Source organism: Vespula pensylvanica, chromosome 6, assembly GCF_014466175.1.
Source record: "Vespula pensylvanica isolate Volc-1 chromosome 6, ASM1446617v1, whole genome shotgun sequence".
Taxonomy (NCBI): domain Eukaryota; kingdom Metazoa; phylum Arthropoda; class Insecta; order Hymenoptera; family Vespidae; genus Vespula; species Vespula pensylvanica.
The window spans coordinates 7590281-7613469 of NC_057690.1; the positions used below are offsets into that span (position 1 = coordinate 7590281).

The window sequence follows — 23189 nt, forward strand, 5'->3', positions numbered from 1 at the left end:
AATTTCTTCTTGCCGGGGTACAATCGAGCCAAGGAGAAGAAAAGATGATACCAACTGTAGTGTGAGTGAGTTTGTATGTGTGTTTTCACGGCAGTCGTATAGAATCATGATCTACTAGAGACAGAGAGAAAGACAGAGAGAGAGAGGAAGAGAAAGAGGAGGTGGAAGAGAAAGAAGAAGAGCAAGTATGTGTGTATTCGTGTGTGTTTATATGTGCTTGAGAGGAGGTTACGAAAGATAGGAAGAAGCAACGTTTGGAAATCGATACTTCCGCCATCGTTCGAAAACCGATGCTGCAAGGCAACTTCCTTCCTCTTTTCTTCTTCTTCTTTTTCTTCTTCTTTTTCTTCTTCCTCCTACTCCTCTAACTAAAGATTTCTAAGAATAGTGGACTTATAATTAGATGCTTCGAAGGGTTATTACCAGCATGATCTTTTCGTAGAAACACTATAGTGTTGCGTGCCACAATTCAAAAGAGTTCCTTTCAACGAGTTTCTACCTTCTTGAGTTCCTTGTTTCCGAGCAAAATGTCGAGGATGAAAGCCCCATTTCTTTGTAAAACGAAGATCGAGATACGGCTGAACGTTCTTTGGTAATCCATCCTTTCGATGTTTTTAAAAGAACAGGACAATATTTATATATAATTTATTCGAGTTGCTCGATGAGAAAACAAGCGTGCTAAGAACGCTCCTATCAAGAAAGATTTACGTATGGCGCTAATTAATGCACGCGATAATGCCCTTACACCTTTGCCAACGTTGTTAACGTCGACGTATATATGTATACGTACACCTATGTCTCTATATTTCTTAGGTAATTTAATGACAATGGAAGAAAATAAAATAGTCATTATCGTGTTCGTTAAATTTATTACTTATGTTGGTCAGGTTACAAAATCAATTCATTTTCTATCGAACGGAAATGTAAGAGACTTTTCATTGTTTAAACGTTTTATTATTGGATCGTTTCGTACATTGTAATGTATTATCTGAATTAATCTACTTATTTTATCGAATTTTCTATTCGTTATTTTTGCTATAACTTGGACCGAATATTGTAACCGAATGATAATTTATTTTTCAAAACGCTTCTTCTCAATCCGTTTTTAAATTATTTCGAATAGTGCAAATTTTACTCCATCGTAATTCGAGACAAGAGAAATTGGGACTGGCCTCGCAGACGGTGCTTTACCTTTTTTCGCGTGAAAAGCACGATCTTAATTTAGATCCTCCTCGAATCTCTGTGTATGTAAGTATGTAGGTAGTACATGGTTCTAGACAGTGACGTCGACTCTTCCTAAAATCTCTCTTTCCCTTTTATTTCTCTTATATACGCCCACGTATAAATACACAGAGCTGATTCGTCGATCTAACAAAATTTTATTTACTTATCCTTGTAAACTTATTTAAACATACTTAATTGAAATTTTACGTCTGAAGAAATTTCACGTTGGTAGTATTTTCGTGAAACTATTGTAATCGAGACAAATTTAATATAAGTTTCCTTTTTTCTTGTTATTACAAGAAAGAGAGAAAGAGAAAGAGAGAGAGAGAGGGAAAAAGAGAGAGAGAGAGAGAGAGAGGGAAAAAGAGAGAGAGGATTTATAGAGAAACGGAAATGACATTAAGGAGACTGGACTTTGAATAGTCGACGCCAATGCACCAAATTCCCGACGCGATGTCTGGCCAAAAATAAGCGCAGCACTCGCTCTCTAATACGCGAGCGAGGTTGTGCCAAGGTTGTTGATCCTTTCAAAGAAAGGAGCCGATGTCTTCTTGGTGCGAACTGAGCGTAACTTTCGAAAAGGGTCAAGAATGAGAATACTAAGAGGGTAACGAGTTTTATCTTTCTATTTTACTCTTCTCTCTGTGTACGTCTACATTTTTAGATATTTAAATTTATAGAGAAAAAAAAAAGAAAAAGAAAAGAAAAGGAAAGGAAAGAAGCAAAAATGGTGCATTTATTCGCATTTAAGTTTTAGAGAGAATACATATTTGTATACGTGTAAATATATGTTTATGAATAACGAATAGAAAAGTATATAAATATATATATAGAAAAGATGAAATAAAGTTGCCATTGAGGGAGGGTTTCGCGTGAAAGAAATTCTTTCGTTTAAAAACTACTATAACGTAGTAATATGAGTTAACGAGGAAGTTTTATTAAACAATAATAAGTGTCGATGATAAAAAGTGATAAAACGTAATATAAAAGGTAATTCATTACAAGGCAATAAAAGGGATATCACCGAATTCATTATAACAAGTTATATGTAATACGGATTTAAGCTGATGACGAATAACGTTGAGCTTTTGAGCTTACACCATACTCGATTAAATCGCACGCGACCGATAATTAAATTCCCTTAGTTTTCTCTCTCTCTCTCTCTCTCTCTCTCTCTCTCTTTCTCTCGTATACTTTTTTATATATTTTCTTTTTCCTCGAGATCCATCACGAACGCGCTTACGTTCTCATAAGGCTTCTACTATCAGCGTGGATGAGTCGACCCTTTTCGCGTTTTATCTTTGTCCATGAACGATGTATCTTTAATCGAGATTAGATTGGCCCGAATTGCTTCGTCGAGGTTCCCCACATATTCACTGAGGCACTATCGACAAGCTCGGGGACAAAGTCCTGTAATCCATTTAGTCGCAGTTGAAGGGGACGAGGAGAAGAGGGAGTAGGAGAGAGAAAGAATGAATAAAACGTGTGTTAGCTTTCTAAACCACGAGTGAATATGTGGAAACGATATCCTTTCTCTCTCTCTTTCTCTCTCGCACATTTTCATTCAAAAGATTTTTCTTTTTCTCTTTTTACACGAAATTTGGATTTGAAATGATTTCAAATCGTACGAGCCAATATAGTAGAGCATATATCTATAGTAGCATTGTTTAACTCGTAGGAAATCAAGCGGAACGATATTAATCGATCGAGTTAGCCTTAAAACTAAACGGAGAGAGGAGATAACTCGTTGAACAAACAGGAACGTTGAACGAAGAGAAAGAGAGAGAGAGAGAGAGAGAGAGAGAGAGAGAGAGAGAGGAAGGGAATAAGTCGTTGCGTTGAGATTTATATTATCGCAGGAAAATGTCTAAATCCGTTGAGCCTACATTGCCGCCCCCTGTCGATAACAGATTTATAGTGGCGCGGTGCTCTCGAAAATACGAACGCGCTTCGCATGCTGTGGTAGGAGGAAAATGGGGGAGTTGTATGACGTGGCTAGAGGAGAAGAGGGTTGGGATCTTCGGTAAACATCCGATAGATCTACTTGCTAACGGTATAACGGTGCACGATCCTTGAATATGCAACGATATCATTAGCTATCGCGTTATACGTTATTCCGTCGATACTAGCAAGTGGATTGGCACCGGTGATTATTAATATCCCTTCTCCTCCTTCCCCCCCTCTCTCTCTCTTTCTCGTTTCCTCCTTCCTCTCTCTCTCTCTCTCTCTCTCTCTCTCTCTCTCTTTCTCTCTTTCTCTTTTCTCTCTTCCTCTCTTCTCTCACCGCTTTTACTCCTCTACCAAAATTTTCCTTTCCCAATTTGCATATCGACAGGGTATGAGTAGATACAAGCACAAGCCAAAGATAGTTGGTTTGGTAAACATCGAACAGAGAAAGAGAGAGAGAGAGAGAGAGAGAGAGAGAGAGAGAAAGAGAAAATGGAGGGAGAGAGAGAGAGAGAGAAAGGATGAGTAAATTGGCAAACGAGGACGACTAATCGACAGCGCAAAGTATTTTCCGTCAATGTTCAATCGAGTCCACTTCTCTTTTTCCAAATCGGGTTTCCCTCTAAATGAGATCCGATATAAGCTGCCGGCAAGACGGCAGCAAACATCGTGAAACGGGATTGGCTCGCTACGACGAAGAGCTACTTTTAAGGAGATAAATAAATGAACGAGTTGACCTCGGTCTGGCTCGAGTATATAGCTACGGGCTATTTCCCCACCGATGACTTTCGTCCATTTATTTTTTTTTCTTCCTTTTTGTCTTTCTTTTTCTCTCTCTCTCTCTCTCTTTCTCTCTTTCTCTCTCTTTCTGTGTCTCTCTTTCTCTCTCTCTCTCTCTCTCTCTCTCTCTCTCTCTCTCTCTCTTTCTCTCTTTCTCTCTTTCTCTCACTCTCCCTTTCTCTCTTTTTCCCTTTCTGTCCACGATAATTCGCAATATTTCAATTTAAAAGATTGGACATGCATTTATTTCATACAATATGCACCGAATTGCATATCGTTTCATATATAAAATATAAAAGGAAAAAAAGATAACGTTGACTACATTTGGAAATATATTTCGAATTTCAGAAATGAAATTCATTCGAAAGCTTCGCTATGGTCATAACTAATGAGTCGAATTTTTTCGCTCGATCTATTCCCCTAAGGTCACGATGATTCATGCAGGAGATTTTTTTTTTCTCTCTACTTCTTTTGCCTCTTTTTCTCTTCTCATTTCGGTAATAATTATTCGCACGTATATTTACCGATACAATTATGGAAGAAGGGAGCATCGAACGGTCCCTCGTGATAAAAAATGTATTACATAACTTTCCTGTATTTTTCGAGAGTTTCGTTATAATTATATTAAAAATTCTGCCATGATCCGTTGGCTTTAGAGAGAAAAAAAAAAAGTAGGAAAGGAGATTACCTGTAAACCGGATAGCATCATTCTCCTCTTTCCTTTATTTTTTATCTTTGTTTCTTTTTTTTAATTTGTACACCACTGTGATATTATGTTCCAGAAAAGGCATCGTTGCTCGTAAAACCATGTTCCCTGTGGCAGAAAATCTTTTAAGGAAACTCGAGGCGGGAGGGTTAAAATTAACGGAGAGAAAGTACTATTATAAATTAATGCTCGTCGGCCACCCTAAACTTACTAACGATGGATTTAGATACTCGGTATAACTTCTAATAACGATTCTTCTTCCTCTTCTTTTTTCTTTACTTTTCTTTTTTTTTTTTTTTTTTTTTTTTTTTTTTTTTGAAGATTCGGTAACTCCGAGTAATGAAAAACGATTCAAATTGTTCATTTTTATTCCTACTTAAGTATCTTTACGGTACTTCGTATCATGTAATTTATTTCCCGTCGAGATGAAAAGTTTCGGTTTTATATAGAAGGGATGTATTCAATTTTCTAGCGTGGATAAAATTTACACGCGGTAATACTCTCGTGTGATCGAACAGGTGAGCTTTAATCTTCGTAAAATTAGAACTTCGTTATTTTTCGTATAGTTGAAATTTCGAAAGCATCGTTGAAATAGATTTCCGATGACATTAAATCGAATGAGCAAAGCAAATCGATTAGAAGTAACGTCATTATTGAAGAAGAAAAATAATGTAGAAGCTAAACAAATAGCTATACTTAATTATTTGGATCGTGTTATTCTTGTTTACTGTTTTATTATTTTTATTGTGCGACCCAATATTATCCTGTGGGAACGAAGGCGCTCGTTTTCGTTTTCGAATTCTCTGTCCGCAATGCAGTTCGCAGTGGTCGATACTTTTAGAATTGATTTGCACAGGGAAAAAGAGATAGATAAAAATAAAAGTCCTTTTTGAACGAACGTGTCTTTGATTTGAAGGAAAAATGTGACGGAAGCTTCGCAGCAGTAAATCAAATAACTTTTCTTTCTATATATGATAAAGTAGAAGAAAGTTAGGTACGTTCAAATTGGTTATGCATCTATCCAGGGAGCGACGTCTCTTTGTAATATTTTTTTTTTGTTTGAAGCGACGATAGACAAAAAAAAAGAAAAGAAAGAAAAAGGAAGAAAGGAAGGAAGAAAAATTTTCGGTCGAAAGTTGCGACTCTAAAGGTCTTTGGAGATTTCTCCGAGCTTTCAACGACAACGAAAAGAAAGATATGTTCCGAGACACTTTTCTACGATAATAAAAAAGTATAAGTACAAAAGCGAGTTGTTAATTAGAGGAAAGAACGAATTTTAACGAGGGGATTTGAGGAACGTCGGTCTATTAATATATTACAACTATTAAACATGTATAACTACTTAAATATAGTCAAATATATATGTATATATATATATATATATATATATATATATATATATATATATATATATAAAGTGACAACGATCGTTGGAAAGAGAAAGGTATTCGTTTGGATACGCTTATTAATAAATAATTCCCATCACTTTTCCATAACGAACTCAATTATACAATTTACTTATACATATACAATTAATTTCGTAATTAATTTTGAAATCAATATGATAATACATTAATAACTTATTAACGAACGTACGAACGAACAAACATGAGTAAACGTTTTTAGCCTTTAGTTCTCGTTTGTATTCGATCGAAATATTGTCAACATTTCAAAATTTAATTACGTTATTTGATGTAATATATCTGTACTACGATACGATCAAGTTATACAACTTCGTTAGACGATAATGTATCTAACTACTAAATTTTCTTAATCGGAAATAGATGGAAAGAGACATGTACCATTGTAGTCTATTCGAAATCTTTGGAAGAAGACTGACAACCACCAGCATCAATAACGTCCTGATCTACTGTAAAGTATCCTGTCGATGGTGGAACGCGGAGAGACAGGAGAAGATATAGGAAGTGTCGTTGGCAAGGAGAATGTTCTCCGAGCCGGCGACGATTTATATCACGAATCGAGAGTGCGAGAAAGAGAGAAAGGAAGAGAGAGAGAGAGAGAGAGAGAGAGAGAGAAAGGAAGAGGAATAGAAAGGCACAGATGGTATCGCTCGTTACAAGCAAATATACTATTTCGTGCCGGATGACAGGCGTTAGATATTGTACCCTGAATAATACAGTCGAGCTCAACTGTTTCTTCAGAGGAAGTAGAGAACAGAAAGAGAGAGAGAAAGAGAGAGAGAAAGAGAGAGAGAGAGAGAGAGAAAAGCTCTGAATATTTTCGTAGACATAGGAATAATGGAATTTAAAGATCGACCAAGAACGGCTAAGGCGAAGAAATAAATTCAAGGGTTGGCCGTTAAGCTGCGAAGCAAAAGCTTTATTCGGTATTTTGGAGTTGTCGTGTATTTTGTATTAATGAGAATTTTAAATTACGAGCTAGTGTACGGTTAAAAAAAGGAGGAAATAAAGATAAAAAGAAGAGAAGATAAATAGGAAGAAATAGAAGGATCTACAACTGCAACATCCATTAGGCTTGATAACTCGATAGGTTTCAAAGACTCAACGGTGGATAATTCGAGCCAGGATAAATCGGTGTTTGGAAAGAAAGAATGATTTCTTTGATCGAACGAATTTTTCGGAATTATATTCAGAAAAATCAAAATCGGAGACATTCAATCGAACACGATAGATCTACATTTTTAATCATTTCCTATTGACGTTTTAGAGAATGTTGTTGAAGATAAGAAAGAAAAAAAAAAGGAAGAAGAGGAGAAAGATACATGAAACATATTCTCACACGATCGGAATGAAGTATTCGACACGTCAGGTCGACCAAGCCGGTCGACGTGACTGATCAAGGCATGGAAAGTTCACTTTGCCTCGCGGCTGCCGATATCGACGTATTTCGTACGATACGTCTACGTTTTCGCGTCGTTCGAATGTCGACGTTTTCGAATGAGCGAACGATATAGATAAAGAGATAGAGATAGATAGATAGATAGATAGATAGATAGATAAAGAGAGAGCGAGAGAGAAAATGAAGAAGACATAGAGGAGAGAGACGAAATAGAGAGATAGAGGAGTTAAACCCAGCAGACAGGCGTATTTGTTTCTCTATCTATGAAACGAGCATATAATCATCCGGTTATACTAACGCTAGCATGTGGTGAACGATTCAAAGAGACTCGCCAATGCGTATTCGCAAGCAGTAGCATCAGCAGAAGGAGTAAGTAGTAGCAACGGCAGTAGTAGCTAGAGGAGCTGGTTGGCCGAGGATATAGGAGCAAACGTTCGCGTCCATGATCTCAGCGTTCCTAGCATCGTACTGGCTGAGTAAATGGAGTGGCATTAGCGCTAGCACCGCCACGTGGTGTATCTTACTCTGTGATAGAGAGACGAAGCGTGCTAGAGTAACGAATAAGAGAGAAAGAGAGAGAGAGAGAGAGAGAGAGAGAGAGAGAAATAGGGAGGAAGGAAGGAAGGGAGGGAAGTTGAATTCGTCGAGCGAGCATAGGAACGACTAGAGCGCTATAATACTCCCTAGAGAGGGTAAGTGGGATGGCGCGGAGGCAGCGTGGCTCGTCGGCTGGCTACGGAAAGGGGTGGGAGAGAGTTGAGGAGGGGTTACCGCTCGATACCACTGCGGCACGGCCAAAGTTGAAGCTATACCGTTACGACTACGCCACGACTACGCTACACTCTTCTCTTCCTCTTGTCTACTCTCTTTCTCTTTCTTTCTCTCTATCTCTTTACTTCTTCCTTTCTTCTCTCTCTCTCTTTTTCTCTCTATCCCTTTATTTCTTTCTTTCTTTTTCTCTCTTTCTTTCTCTCTCTCTCTCTCTTTCTTTTTTTCTTACTCGTCACATACGTGTGACGCGTTATACCAAACGGCCTACAGACTTTGCCCAATATCTACCCCAAAATCTAGCCTCATCCCATGACATCACGCGTCACCTCGTGCTCTCTTACAATCTCTTTTTCTTTCTATCTATCTTTCTCTCTCTCTCTCTCTCTCTCGCTCTTATGTTTCTATGGATAACTAGGGAGGCTGAAGGAGAACCACCTATCTTACATTCAGTTACTCCTACGCCAGGACTCTCCTACTCGTCTCTCATCCCACAGGATACCCCAAGGGGATTCAACCGACTGCGCTCTTTAAACAACGAGACACCTTTCCCTCGACTACATCTCAATTCTCGCCCGTAAGATGCTCGATCTTCCTTCTCGTCTTCCGTTCTGATTTCCTTCCTTCCTTCCTTCCTTCCTTCCTTCTTTCCTTCCTTCCTTCCTTCCTTCCTTCCTTCCTCTCTTTCTTTCTTCATTCCTTCTTTCCTTTCTCGTTCTTTCTTTCCTTCTCTGTATCTATCTAGTCAAACCAATCTCCAATTCGAAATCTCTGTCTCATTCTTGTCCGTCGTTTGCAGTAGATCGATTTTCCAAGTTCACCAAGAACTGTGAAATCTTTATCGGCCAACGATCTCTCTTTTCTTTCTCTGTCTTTCTTTCATGAGATAATACAATGTTTTCGAATTCGTTCCTTACTTTTCCAAGCAATACCGATCGATTCTTCCTCGGAAAGTTTCTTTTTTAAATTGCTCGCTTGAATCCTTTAAATTACGATTGGTACCTTCTTTTCGGGTTAGGTATTCGATTTGAGTCGAAAGGAGGTCGAAAAGATTCGATATCCGGTTCAGGCCTTTCAAGAACTCTCTTCTTTACCGCTTCATTCCTAAACACGTTTTCGTACGTTAGAATATACACACATACACACACATGTACATATATATATATTCTATGTAGAATATATACATATATATAAATATGTATAAATATATGTATATTATATAATATATATAAAAAGTATTATTAAAACGTAAACGAAATCTTCATCGCCGTCTTTCATCGATCGATAATTCAATTTTAAATAACGATAACTATGTCGATATCAATCGCCTTGTCATTAAAATTCTTAAAGAAAGTAATTAGATATAAATGAATATTTATATAATCGTATCGAGCAGGATTAATAGAATCGATTAATAAAGATTGATCGTTAACGAAGAAGCATCTTTAAAAAAGAGACACTTCTTGTACGTTTTATCAAAAGTATAGATTGTATCCAAGGGATTTCGAGGCGTCGCTTGTTTCGATTCGTAAATGAAGCATACACAGGAGGGTTCCGCATCGCGCTATGGACCGCATTCCAGTGGTAAACAGCCTGCAGCTTTTACCCCGTCTGTTTATCTCCGCTTTACCGTCGGGAATTTATCGTCTGGGTATCTCTTTTTAATGGCGATTCACTTGGGAAGAAAGATAAACCGATAGATATCGGATAGGCACCTAAGTCTTTCCTACTTTTCATCTTCATTGGTTAGGGCATACAAATATATATGTGTGTGTGTGTGTGTGTATATGTACATATACGTGCGTGTGTATACGATAAAACGAAACGAAAAAGCGATACTTCTTTTTGACTTTTTGATGGTCTCTTCTATTTTTTTTTCTTTTCTCATAGAAATCTCTTTCTGCTCTAATATCCGCGTTTTAATCTCGCCACGATTATGAAGTCTCTCGTTTGATTAAATAAGAGGAAAAGCCTGGCTTTCGAAGTGAGTAAAATGCTCGGTAAATCTTGACGGGATTTCATAATGGACCCGTCAAAAGCAGCGAACGCGCAAATTTCCGTTGTCCGTTTCGGATAAAAAGAAAGAGAGAATGAAATATATATATATGTATATATATTATATATATATGCGTGTGTATGTATATATATATATATGTATATATATACAAAAAGAAAGAGAGAGAGAAAGAGAGAGAGAGAGAGAGAGAGAGAGATACTGTCGGTTGGGAAAACATCGAGTAAGAGTAAACTATCCAATTTCTTTTTCCGTCTAAAGAGAGAAAGAGATAGAAACTGTGTGAGTGGATTGTACACGTATACGTGACCATTAGAAGACGCCATTAGAACGAGGAAGATCTTCCCAAAGGAAGGTTGGAAGCGCGATCGAAGGCAATCATCCTCTTTCGCGTTGACCGAGACGATAGCGAAGACAAGAATCGACTTTGTTCGACTCGGTCCATGTCCTTTTGCCTTTTCCCGAAGGATGTCTAGTTATTCTATCTTCTTTATCTATCTTTCGCTTTTTATTCCGCGAACATTTCAAGGAGGTACCAGTTTGTGAACCGTTAAGAGATTTTTCGAGTAGAATAAAAAAATAAGAACGTACTTTCGATACGAACTGCGTAATAATTTTTTCATCGAGCCTTTGGTCGTCTTAAAGAAGCATAAAATAGAGAGAGAAAGATAGAAAGACAGAGAGAGAGAAAGAGAGAGAGAGAGAGAAAGAGAATTTCGAAAGAGAGCAAAGACGCAAGTAGAATCGGGAAAAGGAAGAAGCTCGTGAAAAGAGAAGGAAGGTGCCTTTACACGGATAGGCGGTTTTACGGGAAACGCTTCGAATAAATATTTTCCTGTAATAGCCCGCGGGCTCGAACGCTTCGACACGACGAAAAGTGTTCCACTCGAGTACGCGACTGCCTTGGCTCTGCTTCTCCATTCTCTCTTTCTTCCCCATCTCGTCCTCCTTCTCCTTTTCCTCCTTTAGCACCTCCACCTCCACCTCCACGTCCACCTCCACCTCCTCCTCCTCCTTCTCCACCTTCTTATACCCATTTCCTCTTTTTCCTCAACCATTACCTTCTTCATCTTCACGATTCTCGCCTCAGACTCGTAGACTTAGCTTTTCTTTCTTTCTTTCTTTCTTTTTTATTCTTCTTCTTCCTTTTTTTTTTCTTTTTCCAAAAGCTTCTCCTCCTCCTCTTTTACCTTTCCATTTTATCCTTTTCGCTTTCTCCTACACCCCCATATCCCCCTTCAACGCCGAGGTTAACGCGTTTGGCTTTCGTGAGAGAATTAATGTGGACTCTTTGATCTTCCAACGTTCATTCGTTTCTCCGCGTTCGTTCGTTGCTTCGTTGGTCTTAAGACGGAGCTCGGTAAAAAGGAAATTTTCCACAGGGCTCCGCCTTTCTTTCTTAGTAAAGAAGATCGGAGATCTCTCTTTCGAGCTTCTCTCTCTCTCTCTCTCTCTCTCTCTCTCTCTCACTCACTCTTTTTTTTGTCTTTCTCTCTCTTTTTCTCTCGGTCTGTCTCTCTTTCTCTCTTTTTATCTATCTCTCTCCTTCTCTCTCTCTCTCTCTCTTTCTGCTTCCACGCGGTTTATCCTTGTTTGTGCGATGAGCGAGTTAAATCGTCCGACTTATTATTCTTTCTTTTTCTTTTTTCCTTCTTTTTTGTTTCCACCCTTATTCCAAGCATTATTAAACGCGTGCCAGGTTCCAATTCTCTCATCTTTTTCCCCTCCCATGGAAAAATCGATGACCAAAAAGAAAAAAGAAGAAAAGGAAAGAAATGAAAAGAAAGACACTAGTCGAATAATATTTATAATTCCTTTCGAATCGTTTCTATCATTTTTATATCGTACACGTTTAGTTATTCGATCGAATTTGACTTAAAGTAATTATCTATTAAATGTGAGAAAGAATGGAAGGGACTATATTGCTTTTGAGATTTTAATTAGCGATGTGAAAGACGACGGATACTACCTTGAAGATAGAAATAAAACGGTTAAGAAATATTCTCCATTTTTCGCGAATAAGAATTTTATCGGGAATATTCTCGAAGGATAATTCCTTTCCTTGCATATTGGAAATTTCTAATCTTCCTTCGGGTACTCCCTTCGGGCTCGCTTATGATAATTAAAACGTAAATTTCATTCGTTCGAGTAGAAAGTAGTAGAAGCAGAGAAAGAAAAAAAAAGAGGAGGGATAAGAAAAGGACGATTAAGTTTTTCACCAGATGCCCGTTGTTTCGCCTTTCTTACTTACCCTTCTTCTTTTTCTTCCCATCTCCTTAGGATCTCCCTTTTCGAACATAAATTTCCAAGAGTCGTAACGAGACTGACTCGTTTCCTTCATTATCCGTAAACTCGTAAACGACTTACGCGATTTTGTTTAGGATCGACCAATTCTTTCAGAGTGAACAGAAGAAAGAAAGGACTAATAAAAAAGGAAGAGGGAAGGAGAGAGAGAGAGAGAGAGAGAGAGAGAGAAATTACAAAAGAGACAATCAATATTTTTTTCTCATTCGTATTTTCATCGGAAACAAACGTTTCATTTTATTCCTCGAATAATTTTATCCCAATGGTCGATAAAAGCGAGCAGAGAAGTAAATATTTTTTAAGTTCGATTATGGTACGAGCTTATATATACACATATAGAGATAGAAATAGATAGATAGATAGAGAGAGAGAGAGAGAGAGAGAGAGAGAGAGAGAAAGATTGAAAAAGAAAAAAAGCAAAGATACAATAATGAAGCCGACGGGATCGATACAGTGCAAAAGTACGAGAATATGTATGTGCATATTGAATGGAATATTATATATATTCTCAGCTGTTTCTTCGTATTATTCCAACAAATGAGTTAATTAGAACACTTTGTCTTGTATGTCCGTCAACCATATATATGTAAATATTCATATATCTATTATAGACGTTTATTATATACTTGTATATATTTAACAATTCCCATATAATGTATCTATGATTATTATTATTATTATTATTATTATTATTATTATTATTAAACGTCCACACAATGAGTACGTCAGTAATGTTTCAGAAATATATATTCCGTTAAAATACACACATTATTCGGCATATGTAATAGAAGTATGTTCAACCCACGGGAAATCGTGATTTAACAAGGCCATGGTTTACCTCTGTTTTTCCATGAATGGACCGCAAAAGTTTCAACGTTATTTGTTATATAACGTAAACACGATATTAACAAACCATACAATCCTAATGTTTCGATCAGATATAAAGAGAAAGGTCAGAGGATAGCCGAAGGCGAAGATCAGCATCACGGTCAATCAGTATCACGATTCTCGCCTCGAGAAATAAATTTTCTTCTTTGATTGCCACGTGGTGCAAGTTCGTTAGATTCTAACTGAGAAAAAGAAGAAAGAAGAAAATCGAAAAATGAGAGAAAAGCAGAGAGAAAGAGAGAGAGAGAGAGAGAGAGAGAGAGAGAAGGAAGGAAAAGCGAAAGAACGAGGCCATAAGTTTTTCGATGAAAACTCTGCACGAGAGCTCAGAAAGAAAGACTAAAAAACGAGAAAGGTTTTAGAAGAAGGAAGAAAGAAAGAAGACAGAGATAGAGAAAGAGAAAGAGAAAAAGAAAGGGGGAAGAGGAGAAAGAGGATGAGGGCCAAGCGAGGGCAAAGTTTCGTCGATGGAACCGCTAGTTCTCTTTCTTCTTTCTCTTTATTTTGTCTTCTCGTTCTCCTCTCTCGTTCTTCCATATCCCGGTACAGCCTCCTCTCTTTTATCGTCCTGGAATCGAATATTGTTTTGCAGAGCCGTCGGGGTGGAATTTAAATTGCTGCCGCAGTCTATCTACCCGGCTTCTACGTTCCGCAGTTTCGAGCTCTCGTTACGTTTCTCCCAGACGAATGAGAGAGAGAGAGAGAGAGAGAGAGAGAGAGAGAGAGAGAGAGAAAGAGAGAAAGAGAGAAAGAGAGAGAGACTATCTGCCTTTGGATGTGAACGAATTAAGTATCTACTATCGAACTGTTCTATCGTTTTCGCTCGAGCGATGGAACCGGAACTTCCCGAAATTGTTTGCCAACTCGTACCTTTCCCTGAGTCAGACCTAAAATAACTATGAAATTGCAGAATGTATGTATATTACGTTTTTCTCTGCATTTCTCAATTACTCATTCACTTTCTTCCTCTTTTCTCTCTTTCTCTCTCTCTCTCTCTCTCTCTCTCTCTCTTTTTCTCTCAATCTCTTTCTTTTTTATTTCTCTTTCTCTCTCAGTCTCTTTTTCTCATTTCTCTCTCTTTCCCTCTCTCTCTCTCTCTCTCTCTCCTTCTCTCTCACTTTCTTTCTCACTTTTTTCTCGTCCGCCGAGAAATACGTCACGAAGTAAATTTTCAACTTGGTATTCTGAAAAAAGGGATCAAAAGAAAAATCCCTAAAGTTTGCATAATTTATCGACCGGCAAGATTTTCGATTACTATAGACGACGTCATTTCGAATGAAGGACGGTTGAAAGAAAGAGAAAGAAAGAGAGAGAGAAAGGGAAAAAGAAAAAGACAAAAGGGAAGAACTACGAAAGGAAATGAGTTTCGCTCTGCCCTTCGCGTGCGATCGGCCGGAGGAAAAATCCATTTTGCAGTTTATTGCATTATTAGAACCGAGGTCGTGAGAAGCAAATCCATCACGGGGTCGACGACTTTTTCATTCGAAATAATGCGATCCGTTTTATCGAGTTAACTGCAAGGACGACGAACGACGTGTCTCTTACGGAGATAATATGCGTTTTTAACGGGAGATTAATATCTCGAGGAAGACGTCGTTCTCGGTGATTTATCTCTTTTTTCTTCTTTTCTTTCTTTCTTTTTTCTTTTCTTTTCCTTTCTTTTTTTTTTGTTTCCTCTCCAGTCTATAGGAAGCTTGCTTGGATGAGAAATTATTGGATCGTGTATTTCTGAAAAATGATTATACGTTATAGAAATAATCGAATAAAATTGGAATATCGATTGAACTTACGATCGAAATCGAATGGCTCTTTTCTTTTTTTCTTTTTTTTTTTCTTTTTGTTTTTATTAATTTTTCGATAACTCGTAAATGCATATTCGAACTTTGTTCGTCCTAAAGCTATCCGTGACATCGCTGAGGCGAGATGAATTCGGAGAATTTCCATAGCTGTGAGCGTTATTCGCATAGGGAAGGTTTAGCGAGTGAAGAATAGTCTTTTGCGGGAGCCTGCGGATTATTCGACCGTTTTCGGAGAAATTAAATAGGCCAGTATGTCATCGTATCTTGTTCCATATTCTACGCGTTGGCTTTCTCTTTCGTGGCTTCGAATGAAAAATACTGGGAACGACGAATTTTTGCTTCTATAAAACGATCCTAGGAAAATGAATACAAGCAACAAATAAAAGCAACGGGAAAGTTCCCAAATTGAAAGAGTTCTGCTTGGAAAATATAACGTTGTAACAATAGCTTGAATCAACATCCATTTTCTCATATTTACAATGTACAAAGAAAAAAATAATACAAATTTTTCTTTTACATTTGCAACATTTTTTAAAAATGTAGTAATGAAAATCAACGAAAAGAAACAAAAAAAAAAAAGAAAAAGAAGAAGAATGTCGAATTAAATCCCGTCACAAATCGTCGATCATATCCTTCGTTGATCTATAAACTTATAAGAGAACGTCGATTTATTACGTTCGTATATCGGTGGTACGATATTGCCGTATTTCGTGTGGATAAGTGAAAAGGAGGGAATAATAAAGGAAAACGCGAAAATTGAGTATCATTGATATTACAATCGAGTGATGCCTCTTGTAAATATCGTTTTATGCGGTCAGAGAACAATTTAACGATTGTAAATCTTCATTTTATCCACGAAAACGCGTCTTATTCGTAGCTACGGGTAAGGTAGGTAGTATGTTATACCTATCATCTTGTAATGCGAGCCTGAATTCGGGTTAAAAGCTGTGTAAACCACTCGAGTCACAAAGTATAGCGGAGAGAGATGAAGAGAAGGACGAGAGAGAGAGAGAGAGAGAGAGAGAGAGAGAGAGAGAGAGAGAGAGAGAGAGAATGAGAATCCTAAATGGTATGGAGGAGGGTAGATAGGCAGACGAAAGAGAGAGAGAGAGAGAGAGAGAGAGAGAGAGAGAGAGAGGATGAGGAGAAGAGATGACTGCATAGAGCATCAGAAACGTGCCTAACTTTTCCTGGCAAACGTTTCAGGACTCGCCTGGGAAATGTTTACCGATGAAGGCGGATTTGCGAGAGGTTAACCGACGATTTAATGCCGGAACGAGAAAAGTGCAAAACCGCGGACCGATTCCATCATCGACCTTCTTCTTAGCTACTACTGCTATCATTTAGTGAAACTAACTTCGAAGTTTTCGAGGAGTCTTATAGTTAATCCATTTTCAAGTATTAACTTCTTAATCGTTCTCTCTCTCTCTCTCTCTCTCTCTCTCTCTCTCTCTCTGTCTTACAGTTTGTTATGTTTTTTAGTTACTTATTTATTGCTTTTTCATTACTATTACATTTTTTATGATAATAAACGAGCATCCGTTTTGAAGTTCACGAATTACAGATCGTAGTAACAGTAGTCGTTGGTGTTGGGATTAGTAGAATAGTCGACTAGATAGTCGTTGGCATGGAAATGAAAGTGGTTTTACGGTGTCCATTGAAAAGGGGAAAAGAAAAATCGACGAGACGGTGGTACAGTTAGGTGAATGTACTTTGGAAAAAGAAAACCTTGGGAATTAGAATACATCGGTGCTATACCATCGCGTTAAAAAGTTAGAAGGAGGAGAAGGAGGATAAAGAAGAGAGAAAAAAAAGGATGATGGGAAAGGAAAGAGAGAGAAGGGGAGGAAAGCTAGCACGTAGTTAACGAAGCCGCACCTTATTCCGCGTGTCCAGGAAAGTTCTTTGAAATTGTCGTCGTCGTCGAGTAAGGTAATTGGCATGAAATTAACGCGATCGTTCCCTTCTTTCCGTTGCATTTCCGTTGCATTTCCGTCATTACACAGCATTTTATATTCATCAATGTCTATGAAAAATTTACATACACACACACACACACACACACACACACACACATATATTTTTTATAGTGAAGTTATAACGATGAAAATATTATAGTAAATAAAAGAAATAAAAAAATTAGAAAATTTTCGAATCAATTTTTTTAATTAATTTGTTTTTCATACCTGTCTCTCTCTCTCTCTCTCTCTCTCTCTCTCTCTCTCTCTTTTATTTTCTCTTTTTCTTTTTGTCTTTGTTAGCCTCTATAATGTATTTTTCATACGATAATAATAAGGAAATAACAAACATCATCCTATTCGCGTACTCGAAAGTTGCGAGTAAATAACGTTTGAATTTTTCTTATTATCGACATTCCCATTCGCCATCGCCACGATGTGTGGACCAAATGCTTTTAACGGAAACAAATGGACTGAAGCGAAAAGCAAACTAGTTATGATGCAAAAAGTTACGCAACCAATCGAAATCAAAGCCGTGATATTTGTAATGCACCAGCGAGAAGTTTACCGATCTATTCACACAATTCTTTCTTTTCTTTTTTGTTATATTCGATTTTTCTTTACTGTAATCTACAAAGGATATAAATTATTGGTGAAATAAACGTATATGTTTTTAGGTATATTCTTAAGGGAGGATAAATAATATGTTTTTTGTTATATAGGTAGCATGTTCATTGGAATCATAGCACACTTGAGACGACAGATATATTAATTGGTACTTTGTTCTTTGGCTGTTTTACATTATCTTTTTTTATTCTTATAATTATAAGATGATATGGAAAGATCAATTTTCAAGAAAATTAATCTTAAAATTTCATTTAATACGTACATACTTACGAGACACGTATTTATAAAATATCGATAAATCGATCTTATTATATCGATAGTATTTGATAATATGGATGAAAAGAGAATTTTTTCCCCTTTAAAATGATCTTTGTTTCAAGTCTCTACGACAAGCCGTTCTCGAGATATTGCCTTATAAAAATTTCATTCATAATTTTCAATTGTACAGCTGTTCGTAGTAATCGTAGTAGTAGTAGTAGTAAAATAGTAAGTGACGTAAATTCTTGGAATTTATATAGGTCAGTCATTCATAATCTCTTTTTCTAAGAAATTATGTAGGTCAGTGGGTCAAAATAAATATCTTTTATTTAAATGGGAATATCTTCGGATCTAATAGTCGTAGAGACTTGAAACAAAATGCGTTTTTAATGATAATTTTTTCTCTATTTATATATCATATTAACAATAATTATTTAATAATTGTTATAAACAATTTGTTATAAACATTTGTTATAAAAAATTTTTTTTGACAAATAAGTTTTACTTTTAACAACATTCTTCATGCTTTCAACAGATACAATAACAATCATGTAACAATTGTTATAAACAATTTGTTATAAACAATTTTTTAGAAAAAAAAAAATTATTTTTGAACTTACACAGTTCCACGTATTCTCTTCATTCATATCAAGTAATAATTAACATTTTGTTCGTAACATATTGTTATGCAATTGTTTATAACAATTTGTTATAAACAAAAAAGAAATTTTTTTTTTGAAATCTTTCTCCTAGCAAACAAAAATCGTCCTATGGGATAAAATAATCGACATTTTGTTAGAAACAATTTCTAAGAAATAATTTTTATGAAAAACTTTCATTTGTTAATGTAAGGGAAGATATAGAAGTTAAGCAAGATATATAACAACATTTACGATAATTGAAATTATATTCAAAAACGATTCTCAGAAGCTCACCGGATGTTCGTAATATAAACGACAGTACGTTACAGTCTCTCGGTTTTGTATTATTACGATTATTATCGATATCCAGACATATTACACACCTACCAAAGGTGGACAAAGACGAGTAATTGCGAGGAACGCGCTGGCGACGGGCTTCGTCGAAATTCCCTGTCACGCGATCAGCGCCTCGCGTTCGATGGATCGCGTGCCACGTGTTGCACGTTGTTGAGGACTCCGAAAGACTCTGAAGGCATCCTCGAGGATACGATGAAGAGAAAGAGAGAGAGAGAGAGAGAGAGAGAGAGAGAGAGAGAGAGAGAGAGAGAGAGAAATAAATCGTTTACACGCAAGGAAAAGGAGCGTCTTACGTACTTACTTACTTTCTCTTTTTTTTCCTCCCTTCGTACTTTTCGTCTTTTTATTCATCTTATTCGAAGCTTTCTTTCGATAAAATACAGGTAAATTCTTTTATATATAGAGATAAAAATATCGAGATTGATTTCTATTATCGTCATTGAAAATATTTTCATTGAATTTTGAAATAGTATTTAGTAATGATAAATAAATGTAGGCTTTCAAAAGTAAGAAAAAATTATAAGTATACGTACCTTTGTTTATTTATTACATATTACTTTGTCGCTTATTTAAATTCATTCCTTCACCCGTGACTCATCTTTATTTCATTAAACATTCATACTTCGTTGTTGCATTTCTTTTCTGCTTTTTTTTGTTTGTCTTTTCTTTTTTTTTTTTTTTTTTTTCATTTTCATTCCCATGTACTGCACATAGGTAAATACATAAATTTTACATGAATAGCTATACACGTGTGAAAACGGTCTCGATCTTTTTCGAAACACTTGTTCAAACTTTCGAGCGGTCTTTTATATCTTTCAACATACTTCGTTTTAATCGTCGGAGTTTACGAGGTCGTACGGAAAACGCACGATTCGCGTTTCATTACGAGGTTGAAAAAATGTACCGTAGAGTTTAACGCACCAGTAATTGTCGAAAGGTGTGGGAGGAAAAAAGGGAAAATGAAAAAGAAAAAAAATATGAATAGGAAAAAAGAAGAACGAAATTCCTCGTTGGCCATTGGAAGATAGAAATAATAAATAAATTTTCATTATAACTATTCGTGGATCATCTTATATTTATTTTGCATACGAACTGTGGCAATATTGCGAGCTTTAGATACTTTTTTTCTTTTTTCTTCTCTTCCTTTCGTCGGACCTCGAATTACGAACGTAATTTTTGGATTGGACGATTAAATTACCGTGGAATGGTCACGGAAAAAGCAGCCATTGCGTCCAAAGGGTACAATTTTTCTTTGCACGAAAAATCCTAACTACACGAAGGAGTACTTACGTTAGTATGACATTGAAAATCTGGATTATACTTATACAGAACCATAATCCATACCATAAACTCGTATAAAAAATTCATATTCATTTGAATTTTTTTTTTGAACATAATTATCCTTTTATTTATTTATAATTAATTTCAAAAAAAGAAATTAATTAGCTTGTAAAACAGAAATAAAAGACTAATGTGTAATATTTAAAAAATGACTCTTATGAAAACACATATATATATATATATATATATATATATATATATATATATATTGCTTTTCATTCCATTTTCATATCTATATTCAACCCTATTATCTTTATCTCAATATTACTATTAAATTAAATTAAATTAAATTAAATTAAATTAAATTAAATTAAATTAAATTATACTATTATTAAACACATTATCTCTCTCCCTCTCTCTCTCTCTTTCTCTTTATCTCTTTCTCTTAAATTCTATATATACACAATCATATAGGTATAATAGAATTATTATAATCTATCAGCATTATAAAGATGGAAGGATTAAAACGTATCACACATAATATGACATTTATGTTCTAGATTCGTCATAATAGCTATCCACTGAACGATGATAAAACAACGATTTATCGATATATATGTAATCAACAAGGTTAGAAAAAATGGACCAGAATTTATACAATGAATGTTATCGAATAGTATACATATATTTAATCGTTCATTATATTTAGTGTTAAGGGTGTAATTCATTAATCACAGAACGAGATTATATATATATATATATATATATATATATATATATACATAAAGAGAAAGAGAGAGAAAGAGATAGTAGTATTGCTCTGGAATGATAAAAACTGTATTAATATGCAAAGCCAGGAAATACGCCGGTGGAGAACATAATGTATGCACATATTTATTATAATGAACGTTACTATATCATCGATAGTAACGAGCTGAGTTTATCGGTCATCTGAACGTGTTAGAGATAAAGAATTTTATGTACTGTAGTTTGAATTGAGTAGAGAAAACGTAGAAAAAGAAGGAAGATGAGAATTATCGAGATGTGAGAAAGTTCAGGAGTCATCTACACATAGAAATAGGAAATGGTGTCGCAATAGAAGCGTTAGGGACTCGAGCCACGTCGCGTCCTCGACTACTATTCCTTTTAGAGCCCGAAAATACGCTTACTGCGCACGCCTGATGCGAGTTTTCGAGTTCTATGGGCACGGTCTCGTATCGTCGTGCTTTCGTGATAGCCTTGGCTAGATTACGAATCGAGAAGTTTCCTCTTTACGACGTAATCCCATGTACTGACGCATTCCCATGTTTTCTCAGGGATTTAGGGTAGACAGCCGCAGGCTCATGGCATTTCTACGAATCTTCATAGATTTCTCGATAGCTAGCTATGTGTCATATAGGTCGACCGTTCGTCGATGATACTTTGGCATTTCGAAAAAGTTTCGAATCTCGCTTGAGATATTCCTCTATCTCCTATCGGATTTACATAATAAGAAAATCGATCGAGCGTGTCGTCGTCTACGTATAAATATTTTCAACCGAACGAACACATTTTTCCTTTTGCTTTTTTTCTTCTTTTCTCTTCTTTTTACATATACGAGCAAGAAAAACTTATTCTTTTGAACGGTATAATTTTATATATATATATATATATATATATATATATATATATATATATACACATATATATGTGTACGTGTGCGTGTGTATATGATAGATTGACAAAATATGTCGTTACGTTCGAGATCTCGTAACACGAAATGCAACGTTGTAACAATCGCATCGTTTTCCCTTGTACCTTCAACTCCCTTGCAATATCCTTTTCGTTAAAAGGAAAACGTCGACACGTAGTGAACGAAAACGTGACGCCATTCTTCGCCATCTCTTTCTCCATCGCCTTTCGTAGGTCACCAGGCCAAATCTTCCCCCTTCCCCTAACCTCACCGCACCCTTCCTTTCTTTCTTCTTTTCTTTTATAACTAAGGATATATTCATATCGTTCGAGGAAGCGAACGCAATCCACGAATGCAATTTCACGAGCTTAATAAACCTTCTACGATCGTCGAATATACTCGCTGAAACTGGCGTTCATTGTTAGCGTTGCTCCGAATCTATTGACCGAGTACGTCGTGAAACGGGTGTGCCGTGGTAAACGTGTCATTGCACGAGGCGTGCCAAGAAATGAGAGGGAGAGAGAGAGAGAGAGATAGAAAGTACTGAGGGTTGGTTCCCTATTGAAAAGCTTAAGAAAGGATCGAGTCCACCATCTCCAAGAAATTATCCCTTGATCCTGAACCAACTGTAGTCACGAGACGTGACACTCAAACAGAGCAAAAACGAAACGACTTTCGGACAATTCAATCAATTCGAAATTATTCCCGATCTCGAGACTTCAAGGATATAAAGTTAATAGAAGAAAAATATATAAGTAAATGAATAAATAAATAAAGATCATGCAAGTTTTTTCGGATTATTAAAATTACCCTTTGAACAGAATTTCTTTTTCGCGCTTGTACTTAGTCAAATACATTAATCATACAAATCTGAACTAGCATTTAACACTGTTGATGAATGCAGCGCTAATATTACATGACTGATTCACAGCGCCAACGTGAATCTGTTATTATACGATACATATTAAAAAATAAATTGAATCGTAATCATGTTTAATGAATTTATCTTCTTATTCCCGTCTTCACGACATTGTAATAAACGATGATAGTATTGAAAATTGAATTTACTTTAATTATACGTTTCTATTGATCCCTTGGAGTCGCCAGTTACGGGTGATTCTCATGATGCTACAGATAAAATCGAT

General features: G+C 36.3%; 1 protein-coding gene across 3 annotated transcripts in view; it reads left to right on the top strand.

Moving 5' to 3' along the window:
• Positions 1 to 23189, top strand: part of LOC122630277 (irregular chiasm C-roughest protein-like) — a 120760-nt gene that overhangs the window by 28265 nt on the left and 69306 nt on the right. The gene's annotated exons all lie outside the window — the stretch shown is intronic.